This window comes from Corvus cornix, chromosome 9 (genome assembly GCF_000738735.6).
Source record: "Corvus cornix cornix isolate S_Up_H32 chromosome 9, ASM73873v5, whole genome shotgun sequence".
Lineage (NCBI taxonomy): Eukaryota > Metazoa > Chordata > Aves > Passeriformes > Corvidae > Corvus > Corvus cornix.
This window is the reverse complement of record NC_046339.1, coordinates 5,762,692-5,777,728: the sequence shown is the minus strand read 5'-3', so window position 1 is coordinate 5,777,728 and position 15,037 is coordinate 5,762,692. Positions and strand designations below refer to the sequence as shown.

Here is a 15,037-nt window from a genome sequence, read left to right as displayed (position 1 = left end):
CCTACTTATGCAGGTAAGCAGTCACATAAGCAAAGCAGGACAGAAATAAAATGAATTATTATTCAAATAAAAAGCACATTGTAGCACAAAAGCTTATGGAATATTTTCAGAGTTCTATGAAGTTGGTGGTTTGGGGTTTTTGTGTCTACGAAGCTCTCAGGACTGAGAAAGAAGATTAAGTATCACAGAAGTATTGATTCCAAGCACAGAGATACTGACACTGCCTGAAACTCTTGTCCACAACATTCTCTTCACAAAAAGGCCATTAAACTTAACTGCTTTAAGGTCCTCAACAGAACTTCAAAGAATACCCTGGCTGTCTTGCACACATCAAAAATAAATGGTTGAATAATGTATAGTTTTTTTAAGTGAGCAATAGGTATTTGAGAATCCCACCAGCTGCTTTCCAGGTACCCCTGCAATATCCTAGCCCAGCTGCAGTGTTGCAGGTGGGAAGCTCCTGGCTAAAGGGACTGGCACTACTTCCAGAAGGGTCTGCACTGACCTCAGGGAGAGACCCAGCAAGCTCATGATGGAAGTCAAGCACAAGGACAAGGACTCCCTTCTCCACCCATCTTGTGGTTGGACATTTGGAAAATGAACATTTACTGCCTAGATAACATCAAGGCCTTAAAAGGGCAGAAAGTGAAGTTATAACACCCATTACACCTAGAAATGGCTCAAAAATTAGATACCATATTTGAATGTCTAATGCTCATCATCACATTACATGGGCAGAATGATTATTTCAACATGCAAAGGATTTTAAAATATCTTGTATAAAGAAACATGTATTTTTTAAAAAAATGTATTTGTTCAAAGCAGTATGTTGTATCCCAGGCTCCATTGCCCCAGAGAGACTGTTCACACACAAAGCTTGAGATCTTCACAACAACACTGGCCTTACGTTGGGACTTCAGGGAACCTGTCAGGAGCAATAACTGTCTTGCACATTTAATGTTTTTAAATTATCTAAAATAAGTCTTCAAGCAGTCTACGCCACACAGATGACTTAATCCAATCTGCAGTATATTACAAGTTTCCAATTTCATCTCCTGTGCCTGCTAATGTAATGACATAAACTTGGGCAGTGCAGAAATACAAAAAGTTGTTTGATTAACACAATCATTAACAGAATATCTGCATTTCCCTCAGGTGATAGAAACATTAATACAATGAATAATTAAAGAAACTTATCCCAGGCCAACCGGGTTATTGCACATTTCAACCAGAAGTATTCAGTCACAATAAAAGGAATTAAGCATTAAAAGAGTAAGATACAATAAGCAAATTGCTCCCTTACTAATAGAAGTTACTTTCCACTTCGTAATTAAATCAACGTCTTTGAAACTTTTGTGACAACATATCCGATTAAGTTACAGAAATGATCATACTCACTATTTACTCCATAATGTCTTTATAGCATGTTAAAATCAAATTGCAAATTCTGAGCACGCATTATTTTACAATAAATCAGCACATATTAGACTGCTTCGATAAATCTTATGAACACCACGAGAAAGACTTTTTTCCAGACTTATTACCATCGCTGACTTGCATTTGCCTTCTATGCTGACTGCATGAACTTAAAAGTCAGAGGTAATTTAACTCATTATTTTTTCACACACTAACTGTGTAACAAGTACAACATGCAAAACCAGTATTTCCTAAACCCAGCCAAATCCAGAAAAGTGGAAAGCTTGGCAGTTCAGCCTGGAAGAATCACAACACTTCACATGCACTTCATAGTCCTTTGTTACAAATACTCAAATTATTTACTTCCTAAAACTTGCAGGGCTCAGAGACCCACAGCAGTAGGATTTCAGCAGTGGAGAGGAGCATCCCCTTAGGATGAGGATGTTTCTCAGTTCCCCAAGCAGCTGCATGCTCAGAAGGAATCAATACCAGTGCAATTGCCAACTTCCATTTACAGCACTGCCTCTGATAACTTCAGTCAAATTTTTTACTCCCTTGTTCACATTAAAAAGATACTTTATTCAGGTACTTCTTCAGGTTCATCCAATGGGAATAACCACAGAGTTAAGGGGGACATCTCAGTGCCTGTAAATCTACAAAATCCACTGAAGTAGAGCCACCACAGACTGAAGATTTGGTAATCAACACTAATAAATATAACAATGACAGTCCGAACACTCATGTGCCTTTATAGCATGCTCTCAGAGATTCCCACAAATTCCTAACCTTTACTTGCTAATACAGATCAGTATTGAACTAATGTACATTAGAAGATAAACCTGTTTCTTGAGCATTCTCCTCCATCTCAAAATGCTCAGTTCCTGAACTCAAAAAACCAGATAAAATTGCACTTAAAACCCAGAAAGTACAACCTTGAATAAGGTAAACATTTCCCAGTTTGTTATGATGAAAAGACCACCACTGTTGAAGATTTAAAGTCTTAAACCTAGAAAAGTAATTTTAAATATGTTGAAGATATACCTGTAATAAAGCCAGGGGTTCTGCAGCCTCTGCAGCTTCAAAAGGCCATGATTACAAAAGACAAATGAACACACACACAAAATATACAAATTTCATTTTCAATTTGGTAGCCATGGGGAACACAGACCTGCCATGCCTTAATGGAAAGTCATTTGCTACAACAGCACTTTCTGACACAGCTTGCCGAAGGAGAGAACAAGGTATTGCAAACAAGCCAGCTGGGACACTGAAACACCACTCAACAGATACTGAAAAATTACAATTGGTCACTCTAACAACCAAGAGATGGAATAATTTAACAGTATGGCATGATTACTACTCAGATAATCCTATGAAATTGCTATAAAACCTCATGAAAAAAATCTAGAATTGCAGAAGGATTCTACAGATTCAATCTGAACAATCTACCGGGACAAAAATTCTCTTCAAATATGTAAAACTTCAAGTTTGGTTTGTTTGGTGGGTTTTTTCCTTTTTGGATTTACCATCTGTACTGCCATGAGCATGGGGAAATGGCCTACACTTCCTGGCCTACTAAAAAAAAAAAATAATCTGAATTTCAGTTTTGCAGAGTTAGATGTCTAAGCGCCTTATTCCCATATTTTGACTGCAAATTTCCACTATTTTTTTCCAGTTCACTGAAATTGTTCATAAAGCAAATACCATAATTTTCGGTAAGAACTAACAACAAATGTGATTGTGGAATTTTTAGGGGTTGATTTTTCAGCTGAGTAGCTGCTCTCAAATCCTGTGAGTTGCAATGACTGCTCATATTTTGTAAAGCTACTTCAGATCAAAGTGTTCTCTTGTCTAACACGATGTTCCCAACAGTAGCTGGTAGCAGATAATCATAAAAGAATGCAAGAAATGCATCGTGTGGGGTTATTACACTTATAACCTCCCATGCAAATGTCTTTTTTTTTTACCCTCAAACTTTGTCCAGGCTGAGTTTTAAAGATGTTTTCAGGCTGAGTTTTAAAGATGTTTTCATATGTTGAGGATCTCAGAGCTTGCTTCAGTCCATTAAGAGCCGAGCTGTGGCACCCGCACACACCAACTGCTCAGCAGATGCACCAGCGCTTCCCACCTTTGCAGAAAGAGGAGTTATTTGTGTCCATCACACACAGTGTGCACACACAGGAAACAGTCAGGAAATACCACCTGCCCAAGCCACATCTGCTTAAATCTTCATTACATGTTCCTGTTAATTAGGGCACTCCACTGGGCTGGTCTCCAACCTGCCCGGTTGGATTTCCCACGGTCTGAACTGATGGCCACAAATTTGCTGCTCCCAAAATATATAAATAAATTAATTCAGGCCCCAGAGAGGATAAATATTTATCAGGAGGTGAGAGAAACACGCTCGTGATGCAAACAGTTGCCTGCAGGATCCTGAAGCACCTCAGGCTCTTCAGGTTACATTGCAAGGTCACCAGCATCTGCTGCAGAAAGCTGATCCATCAGATGTTCTCTGTCACACCTACCATCAGTCTTCATACATTCTGGACACTCTGGGTATATTTCTAGCAATAATAATAGTAACAGTAATAATAATAATAATAATAATACCCTGCTCATTCTTGGGTAACAACTTACTGCTTTTGCTATCAAAGGGAATATTTCCAGAGCAGCATATATATATATATACACATATATATGCATAGATACAGAGCACCACAAATTTTACATAGTGCCTACAGTATGTGTTTTAACATGCTTTAACAAAAAGAAGTACGATTCATGCTTTTAACAAAAAGGAGTATGATTTATGGCAGTTTTTACTTCCCACAGAATTAACTCAATTCATGAAACCATAAAAAATACGGAACATCAGAAAACAGAACACTGGCTCTAGATTTGGTTGTGCAGGTCTCTAGGAAAAAAACATTTTGGAATTTTGTTTCTTTTTTAAACATTATGTGTACTGTGGCTTTCGGGTATTTCCAATAAAAACTGACTTAAGCTCTCTCTTTAGAAAGTCACACTGTGAGAAAACAGAGAAATACTTTTAAACAAAACTTTATAGCATTTTTGCACTGTGTTTAAGTCCACCTGGGTATTAGACTTTCACAGGGGTACCTGACCATATGTATCTTCTCCTATTGTAGTATAAATTCATGCAGAACTGCTCCAGGGCAAACCTCTCATTTTCCTGAGAAATTCTTTGCCATGGGATTGAAGAACACTCTCAGGTCTCAGCCCCCGCTGGCTCCCAAGCTCAGCTATGTTGTACATTTATGTTTTTTCACTACAGGACTGCCAAGCTTATTGCTCCTACCCATCACATCAGTCAAATGCCTTTTATATTTTTTAAATAAAACTCATAGGGAGAGTTCAAATCTCACTTTCCAACACCATGATGCAAGCCAAACTTGCACTCAAGGCAGATGGTGGAAGGCATTGAAAAACAACCGATTCTCTCACTCCCTGATTCCACAGTTTATTGGAAAACAAGCAATTCGTTGTTCCTCTACACTAAACATTGCAAAGTCATGAATTGGCCATAGGCGAGCTTTCCAAAGCATTCTAAGAGATCTGGATGTCAGTTATGTGACATCTAGCCAGCACCCAAATCTTCCAAATACTTCAGAACATCAGAGAGCCAATACGAGATAAGCAAATCACTCAAGGGGGGACAGGTAGGCAGTGACAGAGCCAGTGCAGAGATGGATGAGTACGCCATTTAGCATTTCTCTTCACTCATTCTGGAAGCACATTAAAGAAAACAAACAAAAAACAACAACAACAGAAAAAAAACCCCAACACCCCAAAACCAGATGGTTATCACCATCTATTTTAAGAACAGTCAATGAACCACAAAACCCTTAATATTGAGAACGACAGCTCCAGTCCCTCAAATGGACTATTTCTAAGATCCTAAGACTTAATTCCACAGAAAGAGAGAGAAAATAATGTTTACATTGTCTACTTCAGCTCTAAAAAAGTCACTGCCATGTTCCACTGTTCCCTTTGGTTACAAGAACTACACACTTTCCTTTTAGCAAAGTGAGGAAACCTTGCTTCTCCTTAACACAAAACTTCTAATACTTACCACAATCTGGACTGATCTACTCCTCATAAATTTATTATATTTATCACAATAAATTGCTTCAACAGATGAACTGCTGGTAAAAAAAGTTCTCTCAAAATATATATACAATGAAGATATATACACAGAAAACCTCTTTTGTTATTATAATTAAAGGAGCTCTTGTTTGAAAGACAATCTCCCAAAATGATGCTGTTTTCTCTCACATAATATGCCCGCAAGTACAGTTTTCTTATTAACTTTCATAGTTCCTAAACTTTCAATGTTCCTAAACATAGGTTGTGTGCATGCATAACATCCCTAACTGTATCTTTGCACAATCCCATCTAAAGCATTTTAAATAACCTGGATGACTTAACCTAAACCTTTATTTTGGACATACAAGGATATCTTAGCCTCTAGCTTAAATACAGAAAAGGGAATATAATTTTATTCGAAGCTTATAGATCTATTTACAGAAGGGTTTTACTCTATTTTCTCCTAATGCAGGAGAAGCAGCAGCTCCAAACAGCTGTGCCCTGCATTTTCCAGCAGGTTACGGTGCCGAGGGCAATGTCGAGCCACAGCAGAAGGAGGACGGGGAAAAGACAATCCCTCACCTTGAAACTGTTTGCATATAACCCTGCATTCACTGGCAGAGCACTGACCCAGCAAAACTTCACAATGATATAATCTTCTTTTCTTCCCAGACCACGGGGAATATGTCAGTGTCTCAATAAAATGTGACCAGCTGCATAATCAAGTCCAAGTGGTTCCTTTTACTGTCAGAGACAATTAGGTTTACTTCCAGCAAGAAACCATTTCTGTGTGGATGTGAATAGCAGTGGACGGTTCTTTTTCCATACAGAAAACCTATTGATCAAAAAAACCCCCTTGAAACCTTGCTTTTCATACAGGAAATCTGCTGATCAAAAAAAAAAATAAAAAAATCTCAATACTGCTCAACTGGCAGTATTTTATTCCTTTCAATTGCCAATCATTAGATTACACTGTGAACTCTAAAGTAATTACACTGAATGTGTCATTCTGATGACACTGGACATCTTTATTGGAACTGTATGATTTAAATTTAAATAATACCCCAGTTCTAAAAGGACAGTGAGGAATTAAGAGCATTTGGCATGCTAACCCAAAATAAAAAAGAAACCCAAAAAAAAAAACCAAAAACCTAAACCAAAACCACAACAACTTAGCAATGCTTAGAAAAGCTACCTATTATTTAAAGATTGACGATTACTTTGAAATAGATAGATCCCCAAATAAATGTTTAATTTTTAGAATTTAAAAAGAATGTAAAATACTTTAATTTCTTTCATGAATTTCAGGAAGTTAACCTCATATACAGGAAAACCTAAGACAGCCACAAGATGATGCCATGTAACCTTCCTGTTACCAGCCGCGTTTTCTTATCAGCATATGTTAATTTACCAGTGCAATTCTAATAGAATTGCAAAGATTCCTAGCTGATATGTCAGCTAGGATATTTTACAAAAATATTTAAAAGTTCAGTAGAGTGTATTGGTTAAAATGAAAACTGCAGATTAAAAGAAAAAGAAGAAAAAAGAGGAAGGATAAAATACCATCTCCACATGCTTATTTAAGAAAAGTGTTATCACAAATGCCATATCACATGGCTTAGTTCTGATAATCTCCATCTCACCAGCTCAACTGCATTTCAGATGCATTTGTTTTTATCTGAGAACACCGACAGCTTCCAAGTGACCCTTCAGTTCTAAAATACAGCTGAGGAAATCAGCACTGATAACCAAAACACTGTCCTGAAGTTATTTACACGGTACCGCAAATCCAACTGCTTGTGGATAAACTAAAAGCTCTCTCCAAAGGAGCAAGCATAAAATCTTGTAAAGACAGGCTTGGGAAGAGGCCACAGGAGATCATTCGGTTCGAGGCAGGCTCAGCTCACCCCACTGCCACTCCAGGCATTTGTTTTGCTGCCCTCTTCCAAAGATATAAATCACTTGTCCATCCTAAATAATCACCCTGCTGTATTTAGACACACTGCACACCTTTCTCCTTTCCTCCACCCATGCTGAGAACAGACAAATCGTTTTCTCTCTGCAATTTTTTTTTACATACTTAAGGATTGCTCCTATGTCCTTCCCACAACTTATCTTGTTTTAAAATCAAATGTCCTCAGTCTTTTTATCCATTTCCTATGAGCTACTGCTCCTGAAATCTCCAATTGCCCTCCCTCACCTCTTCTGGCCCTTTTCCAGCCTGTCCCCAGTCCTCCTGAAGCAAAGTCCAACAAAAGGCCACTCTGAATATGCCATTTGCACTGAAAATGAAGGATTAGTACCCAATTATCATTTGCCTCCATAAAATTCAATTATTATCCCTCTGCTGTCCTTTATTTTGATTTCAACTCTGTACCTCTCCAGTAAGTTCATCAACTCCTTCAGCTCTGCTGACCTCAGAGGGGCCTCACCAGTTCATCACTCATTTGCTTCAAGAAGAAATGGTCCTGAATACATCTTTATGAACTGTATAAAACAGATTTTCAAAGTGCTGAGAATCCACTGTTAAAAATGCATTCACCTGCTCCCCCAAAACCCAAAAAGTTCTCAAAAAGACAACTAAGCTTAAATGCAAGACTTCCAGAATTGTTCTTTCTGCCCCACACCAGATTTCACTGTACGGATGCTAGAAGGATAAACTTTTTAAAGTAGGCAAAATTCAAAGTGTGTGCTTGCTCAGTTCTAAGCCTCTACTGATGTCAAGTCTGGGGCTGATCTGAGATTTTGCTTCCAAACTCACCACTCCATTTGCAATGAGAATCCCTTAAGTTTGCTCTCAGTACAGCAAATCTCTGGAAACCACCTGCACAGTCTGCTTCAAGTCCACACAAAAATGTCCTTTCTGTCCCTTCTGAGGCTGATATACTCACTTCACCTCTTCCCAGCAGTCTCAGTAAAGTCCACACATCCCTGAGGGTCACATTTAAAGCACTTGGGTGTACATGGCAAAATGTAGGTGTCACAGTGCAGAGATTTCTCAAAAAGTGAAAGGGACCTGACCTGCTCCTTCTCCACCTTTTCCTTTGACACATTTTGTATGCAACATTCCCTGTTGCCACTGGCATGCCCAAGAGTACCTCACTCCCCCCAAAACCATCTATTTAGCTGTATTTCCCTGCCTGTTCCAGACTTCTCTCAGACTTCTGGCCCTTCTCTAGCTGAAAATAAAATAAACCCCACAAAGTGTCCCCAGATCAGTGGGTGCTGGTTTCAGGGAGTAAAACTTACACTATCTAACTCACTTTCAACCTAACAATCTAACAAAAAATTTCAAAGCCCAGTTTAGGCAAACAGAGCAAAATTAGAGAGCAAGAAAACAGCAATACACAGATGTTCAGGAACTGGAATCAAAGCTGAAAAATGTCCCCTACTATTCAGCACAATTTGATGTGCAATCACCTGAACTGCTCACTGCCAAGACAGATGGATGTTGTAGTGCAGTGATGGTTCAACCCAAAGGCCAGATTGGGGTGGCTGTTGCTAGACAGTAAAAGTGCTCAAGTCCAAAGCTGCAAGATCAGTTAAATCTTTGGGGAAAAATAAAAAATTAAAAGTAGAGTCATTATATATATCAATAGAAAACTTCTGTACATTTTTTTGTCTCTCTTTCTGCAAATATATTACAAGCCTAAGTTTGCTGTCAATATGGTGTGTTAAGGAAGCCACAGACAGACATGAGGACACAAAACAGGACTCAGAAATTCATCAGTGGAGCAGGTTTTCACTGGATACACACACAGAGAATACAGTCATCTCCACTGCAGAACTAAATATTGTCGTGGCCATGCTGCACTGCTTCTTACATCTCCTATGAAGACAAAGTCATCTATTAAACTATCAAGTAGCTGGAGGAACTGTGGGAGGCAGATGGTCTATTTGTTATTAGCATGACATGACTACTCATATTCTTGGTAATAAACTACCCACATGGATTATGCAGACACAACATTTCACCTCCAAGTTTCTTAAAAATCTGTGACATTAACACATATGACACATTCACTGACATATAAAAAGGATAAATATCACAATGGAAAAAACAGTAAGGGGTTCAAAGTCTAAATATAATCAGTCAAGCTGAGCCAGACAGAGCAGCTTCAGATTTTTTTAAGCAGGGGACAAAGAAAACGTCAAACCACAACTTTTGCAGTGTAGCTACAATCAAAACTGTATGAACAGAAAAAAAACCCCAAAATTGAAAAATTGTAACTATACCTGAAGCAATAGGAACTACAACAGAGGTATCTGTACAGTCTGTGTTTTGGGAAAACTGAAGATAAATTGAATTTTTGTGTTTTATTGGAAACCTTCAGAAAACAAATTTACCTTATTTAGAAAATGCAGGAAGCCAGTGACTGTTTCACTGCAGCCTAATGGATAGCATCCCTTCTTCAACTTCTACCTCCACTCACCCCCAAAGTGGTTCAGATTTACGGCCCATATTGCTGCCTATTCACTGGCACTTTCACTGCAGGCAGAATTCTGCTTTTCTTTCTCCACAGTTTCTGCTGGCTGCAAACACTCCCACAAGCAGTGTCCATAACTTCACTGCCACGGGGCAGTGACACCTCACCCCTGTCCCAACTGCAAGCTCTTCCCTAGTGAAAATTAAAACCATACTCAAGTAAGCTCCTTTTAAACCAAAATATGTATGCTTAAATTTAGATCAACTCCTTCAGTTCCTTCCAGAGCAGACACAAGGACAACCAGGACAGCCCTCACTTCTGAATTTTGGTCAGGTGCTTCAGCAAATTACTTTGCATTAAAACTTCAGCCTACAAGCAACAGTTACTATGAGACCTGAGCAACTTGGGGCATGTTAGAAGGCAAAAAGGAGGAGAAGTACATTACTGTGAGTCTTGCTACTGAAGAAAATACAATTGGACGTGCATGCAATACTGAGTGAAACAAATTGTGGATTGTATTAAATCTGATCTCCAATTAAAACAAGTATCACATGTGGTTAAGCCTTAGAAACTTTTTTCTTTAAAAAAAATCACTGTAGCAGAGAACACAAGGGAAGATGCTCAGCATATTTTCAGTGAAGTTAATAGTTTTGTCAACAAAATCCAATATTAGCTGAGATATTTATGTAAGCAATATCTTCCAGAGTGCCGACAGGATTTAGGAAAGTGAAAAGACTTAAGCTTCTCTTTGGAATTGCATGTGGGATCATCTTTTCTGTAGACTGAAACAGCAAATTTCCTTAGCAATCGGTGGAAATGCTGTATCAGTGCAGAGTCTGTGTGTACACAGAGGGAGCACAAAAAGGCTCCAGTCTCCCAAATATGTGCCAGTCAATGTGAATTAGCATAAACTTTGCTGCTGTATCTTTCTCAGTGAACTCTACTCTGTCAGGACTGTCAAACCCTGCCTGTACCTTCTGCTCTTTCTGAGGTTTTGTGATTTGCTTTGGGATGTGGGCATAAAGGAGGGCCACGTCATGTCACACACTTTTTTAACATTCTTGGGAGCTTTTCTACCACTTCTCCTCACCATCCCCCCCTTCCCACTGCAAACTGTCCTTTGGCTACCCCAGTCTTTGATGGCTTCACATCTGCTCTCCTGCATTACCACACTTCACTCCTGAAACGTCCCTTGTCAGCTCCAGCCCACTATTCCCCTATAACATATTACTCTGTGTGCTAAGCTGACAGGATCAGCAAACAAATAATATAATGCATTTGAGCCTTGGGACTGAATAAATGACTGATGAGGCAAATACACCTTGAGTGAAGAAAGAAAGAAAGAATTCAACTTGACAGGGGAGCTGGACCACATCTGCCTCCCCCAGCCTTTCATCCTGCATATCACACGAGAAACACTCCAGAAGCACTGGCTTACAAAAATAATTTACTCACAATATCCAGATGGTGAGCTGGGAGAGGAGTAGCCTAGCTGCTGGAAGTGTTTTCCCACCTTGCATTCAGATTTTGAACTTTTATCTAGAAGTGATGTCACTTGAGGTGACTTGGCAGTCTGTGCCCACAGGTTTGCTCTCTAGGCTAACAAGAGGTACAAATTTGTATAAAATTGGGTAAAATCTTTTTCTACCTCAATAATTAGGTCCTAAATTTTATTTAACAATATCACGCACAGTCTTCATGACTAATACAGCATCTTTCTTTTGGAGGAACAAAAACCAGCTTATTTAAGGTTTGGATTATTTGGGCTTGTTTGTTTTTCTGGTGGGGGGGAAGTCATTGTAAGATTTTACATAATTCTGTTACGCAAGGCAGATATGAACACTTAGAGAGTTAAGAGATGGAAAATAAGAATGATCTTGCTCTGCATCATCTTCTCTTCACCTTGGCCACTAACATTAGGAAATGTGATTTAATGACACATTTATATGAAGACAACAACAGCTTTATGGCTTACTATATGCTACATTGCTAGGGTGTATTTCTTAAATCATCAACAAAATTACCCTCTCCAGCTATGCATTTAGTCTACCTCTCAGCAACTGGAAAGACTAAATTAATCAAATTAGCCACAGCCAGTATTTCTTTTTACTTTTTGTAATACATGATTAACATTAGACTCTCAGATCCATATTTAGACTTACAAATAAATAAAATTTTGAATTAGAAATTATGAGCACTGAAAATTAGGTCACTTACGTAGGAGTTTTATTAAACACTTAAGTATAGTTAAGAGTATTTCCTACTCATTTAGAACATTTTCCCATGGAACACTGTCAAGTCCACAGAACTGGGTATTTCTAAGGACAAGACAGTACCCAAATGGTTCATCCTTTTCTACCCACTCAGGTTGCAGCCCTAAGTCTCAAGAGCCCAAAGTGCTCTGCCTTCCAGTATCTGCTGCCTTATCAGTACTGAAAACCCACCCAATAAACCCACCCACCTCCAGCTTCCCCTAAAGGGATTCTTGTTCCAAGCCCTTCCCTACCCCTCTGCCTCCATCTGAAAATTCCTGTTTGTTCAGCTGTGCTGATGGAACGATAAACCCACCTCAACCAGAACGGTCTAGGGGGATTATTTACACAATTTAAACACTATATATTTGTTAATCAAGCTAATCCACTAGATAGGAAAATATTTTTGTGCAGCAAGTCCACTCCCTAAGACTAATTAATTTTTTTTAACAAGCCACCATCCAACACAAGTTCTCTTCTAGCATTTTTCAGGCACCCACAGTAGGCATTGGCTATTCTGTTTCCTGAAATGAAACCAGCACATCAAAACCTTCTAGCTGAATGGGCCTGACCTTTGTAAAGCACTGCTATTAATAAGATAAAATAAACTGCAGGACCGCAGCAACCAGGTTAAAAACTCAGTAAATAGCCAGGAGATGACACGAAATGAGACCAAGTCGTCTGTGCATAATGAAGTAGACAATATCCTAAAATTGAATCAGCTTCCAATAGCCAACATCTGCTTTTAAAATACAGAGATACATCTGCATTGGCAAATGAAAAGGCAGAATTTAAAGGCAGTCAAAGGCCCACCATTTCTATCCATTCGTATTCCAGAACAATGATGCATGAAATAATGGTTGTTAATATACAGGTTTGAACATGCTGCCCAGTTAAGGACAAACCCTGAACCACACTGACTGCAAAAGGAAAATACCTACTCTCCTCCCTATAATTGTGCAGGTCTCTTACATGAACATATAATTGTAAAAGAAAATTTTCACAATTGCATTTTCTTAGTTCAGAAGGCAGAGAGACATGGAGAATACATATAAACCCACAGGAATAACTGCTAATCCATGCACACGTGGGTGCTTGTGTGTGCACACAGCATCAGTGCTGGGACTGGAAGGAGCCTGACACTTGCTTCATCTGCTGCTGCTATTTTCCAGTTTAAGGCAGATTGCAGAACACCAGAAGATTTCAATGCAACTCTTGATGACAGCAAGATGTTTGGAACACAACCTGCTTTCTCTGCCCCTGAACACTTGTAGCTGAAGCTCCACTTGTCTCCTGCCAGCTGCAGCACAAACCCCAGGAGACTCAGCTACCCCAGGCTGCTCCAGACTCATTCACCACAGCCTGGCAGAGAGACCCACAACAGCTTTTCAGCCGCTGTTAGATGATTACAGAGGAATTTTCAATAAAAATAAAACAAAATTTTATAAAAATCCAGTATCTAACAAGGTCAAAAACTTAATGTAAGCTCCTAACGTGACAAAATTATAGGATCACCTCACATACATGGAACTCTGTCTCTCTGGGTTAATTACACAGCAAAGCTGTGCCCCCGCACTGAAGCCCCCAAAGTTATGGTACCACACAAAGGGTAGAGTTTAAATTAATCAAAGCCATTTTATGTGCTTTCTTCACACTTATCAGTTCCATAATGTGACAGAGACATTCACAGTACAAAGCCCCATCAAATGCTTACAGAAATTACAGCATTACTGTCATATGCAGTACTCACAGGAAGCGATCAATTCTAAGAGACACTAGTTTCTACCAAAAATATATTTATGAACCATTAACGTACAAAATTCTTTTAAGCAACCAAACCAGTATTTTGCCCACACTCCAAAAGCAGGTGGACCACTGATGTACAAAATATTTTCTTCTAACTAGCCTCCCTTAGTAGACAACTACTGAATCTTTATACATCTTCCTTACATAACTGAAAACATAAAATAATACACCCAAAACCATAGAAGCCACTTATGTAAAAGGCTTTAAAGAGCCTGAAATAGACAAGATAGGCGAACTTAATCTGATAACCCACATCCAATCAAGGATTTCATATTCTAACAGGTTGGATTATCAGATAATTCCTGCCAAGTGTATCATTAGAAACATTAATAAAATGAAAGGTTGCAGTTGTCAGCTGATGAGTGCATTGTAAATGTGGAATCACACATACAATCACAAGGAGACAATATGTAATGACTTATTTTTCAGAGTGGGAGACTATCAATATCACAAGAATTTTAACACTGATTTTTTCTATCTCCTAATCCAGGCAAACTCAGGAAGAAGTGGTAACTGAAACATTCAGAAGGGTTTTGTGATCCTTGACTGTATTGATGCTTTTATTCCTCACAACACCCAGCACAGGTGTGGCACATTCCCCAAAAGGTCCAGTCAGTGCTTCAAACATATAAAATATAGCTTAAAGCATTTTCAGAAACAGAAGCTGGAGAAGAGGAGCAAAAGCACAAAGCACAACACGCTGCCAAGATCCCTTTGTGTATTACCAACTCTCATTTTAGGCATATCCGTGTAATGTGACCAACTATCAGCAAGATTTTTATAGGAAATTTCTCAGACAAGCAAACAGTACTTGAAATGTCACGCATGGCTCACAGTGGAGCCTTTTCCCCCAGCTTTATTCCCAAATTCCTGTAGAAGTGCCTACAGCAACAAGTAAGTTTCCAGCCATGCAAATCTGTTTTGCATTTAATCTCAAGTCTTAGCTCCTGGAATACTGTGACGATGTCAGATTTTCAGCTTTTATTAAAAAATATTTTAGCTGTTAGGATTACAAAGAGAACATAACAG

At 38.8% G+C, this 15,037-nt stretch overlaps 1 protein-coding gene across 8 annotated transcripts in view; it reads right to left on the bottom strand.

The window, feature by feature from the left end:
- Positions 1 to 15,037, bottom strand: part of NAALADL2 (N-acetylated alpha-linked acidic dipeptidase like 2) — a 421,429-nt gene that overhangs the window by 190,820 nt on the left and 215,572 nt on the right. The gene's annotated exons all lie outside the window — the stretch shown is intronic.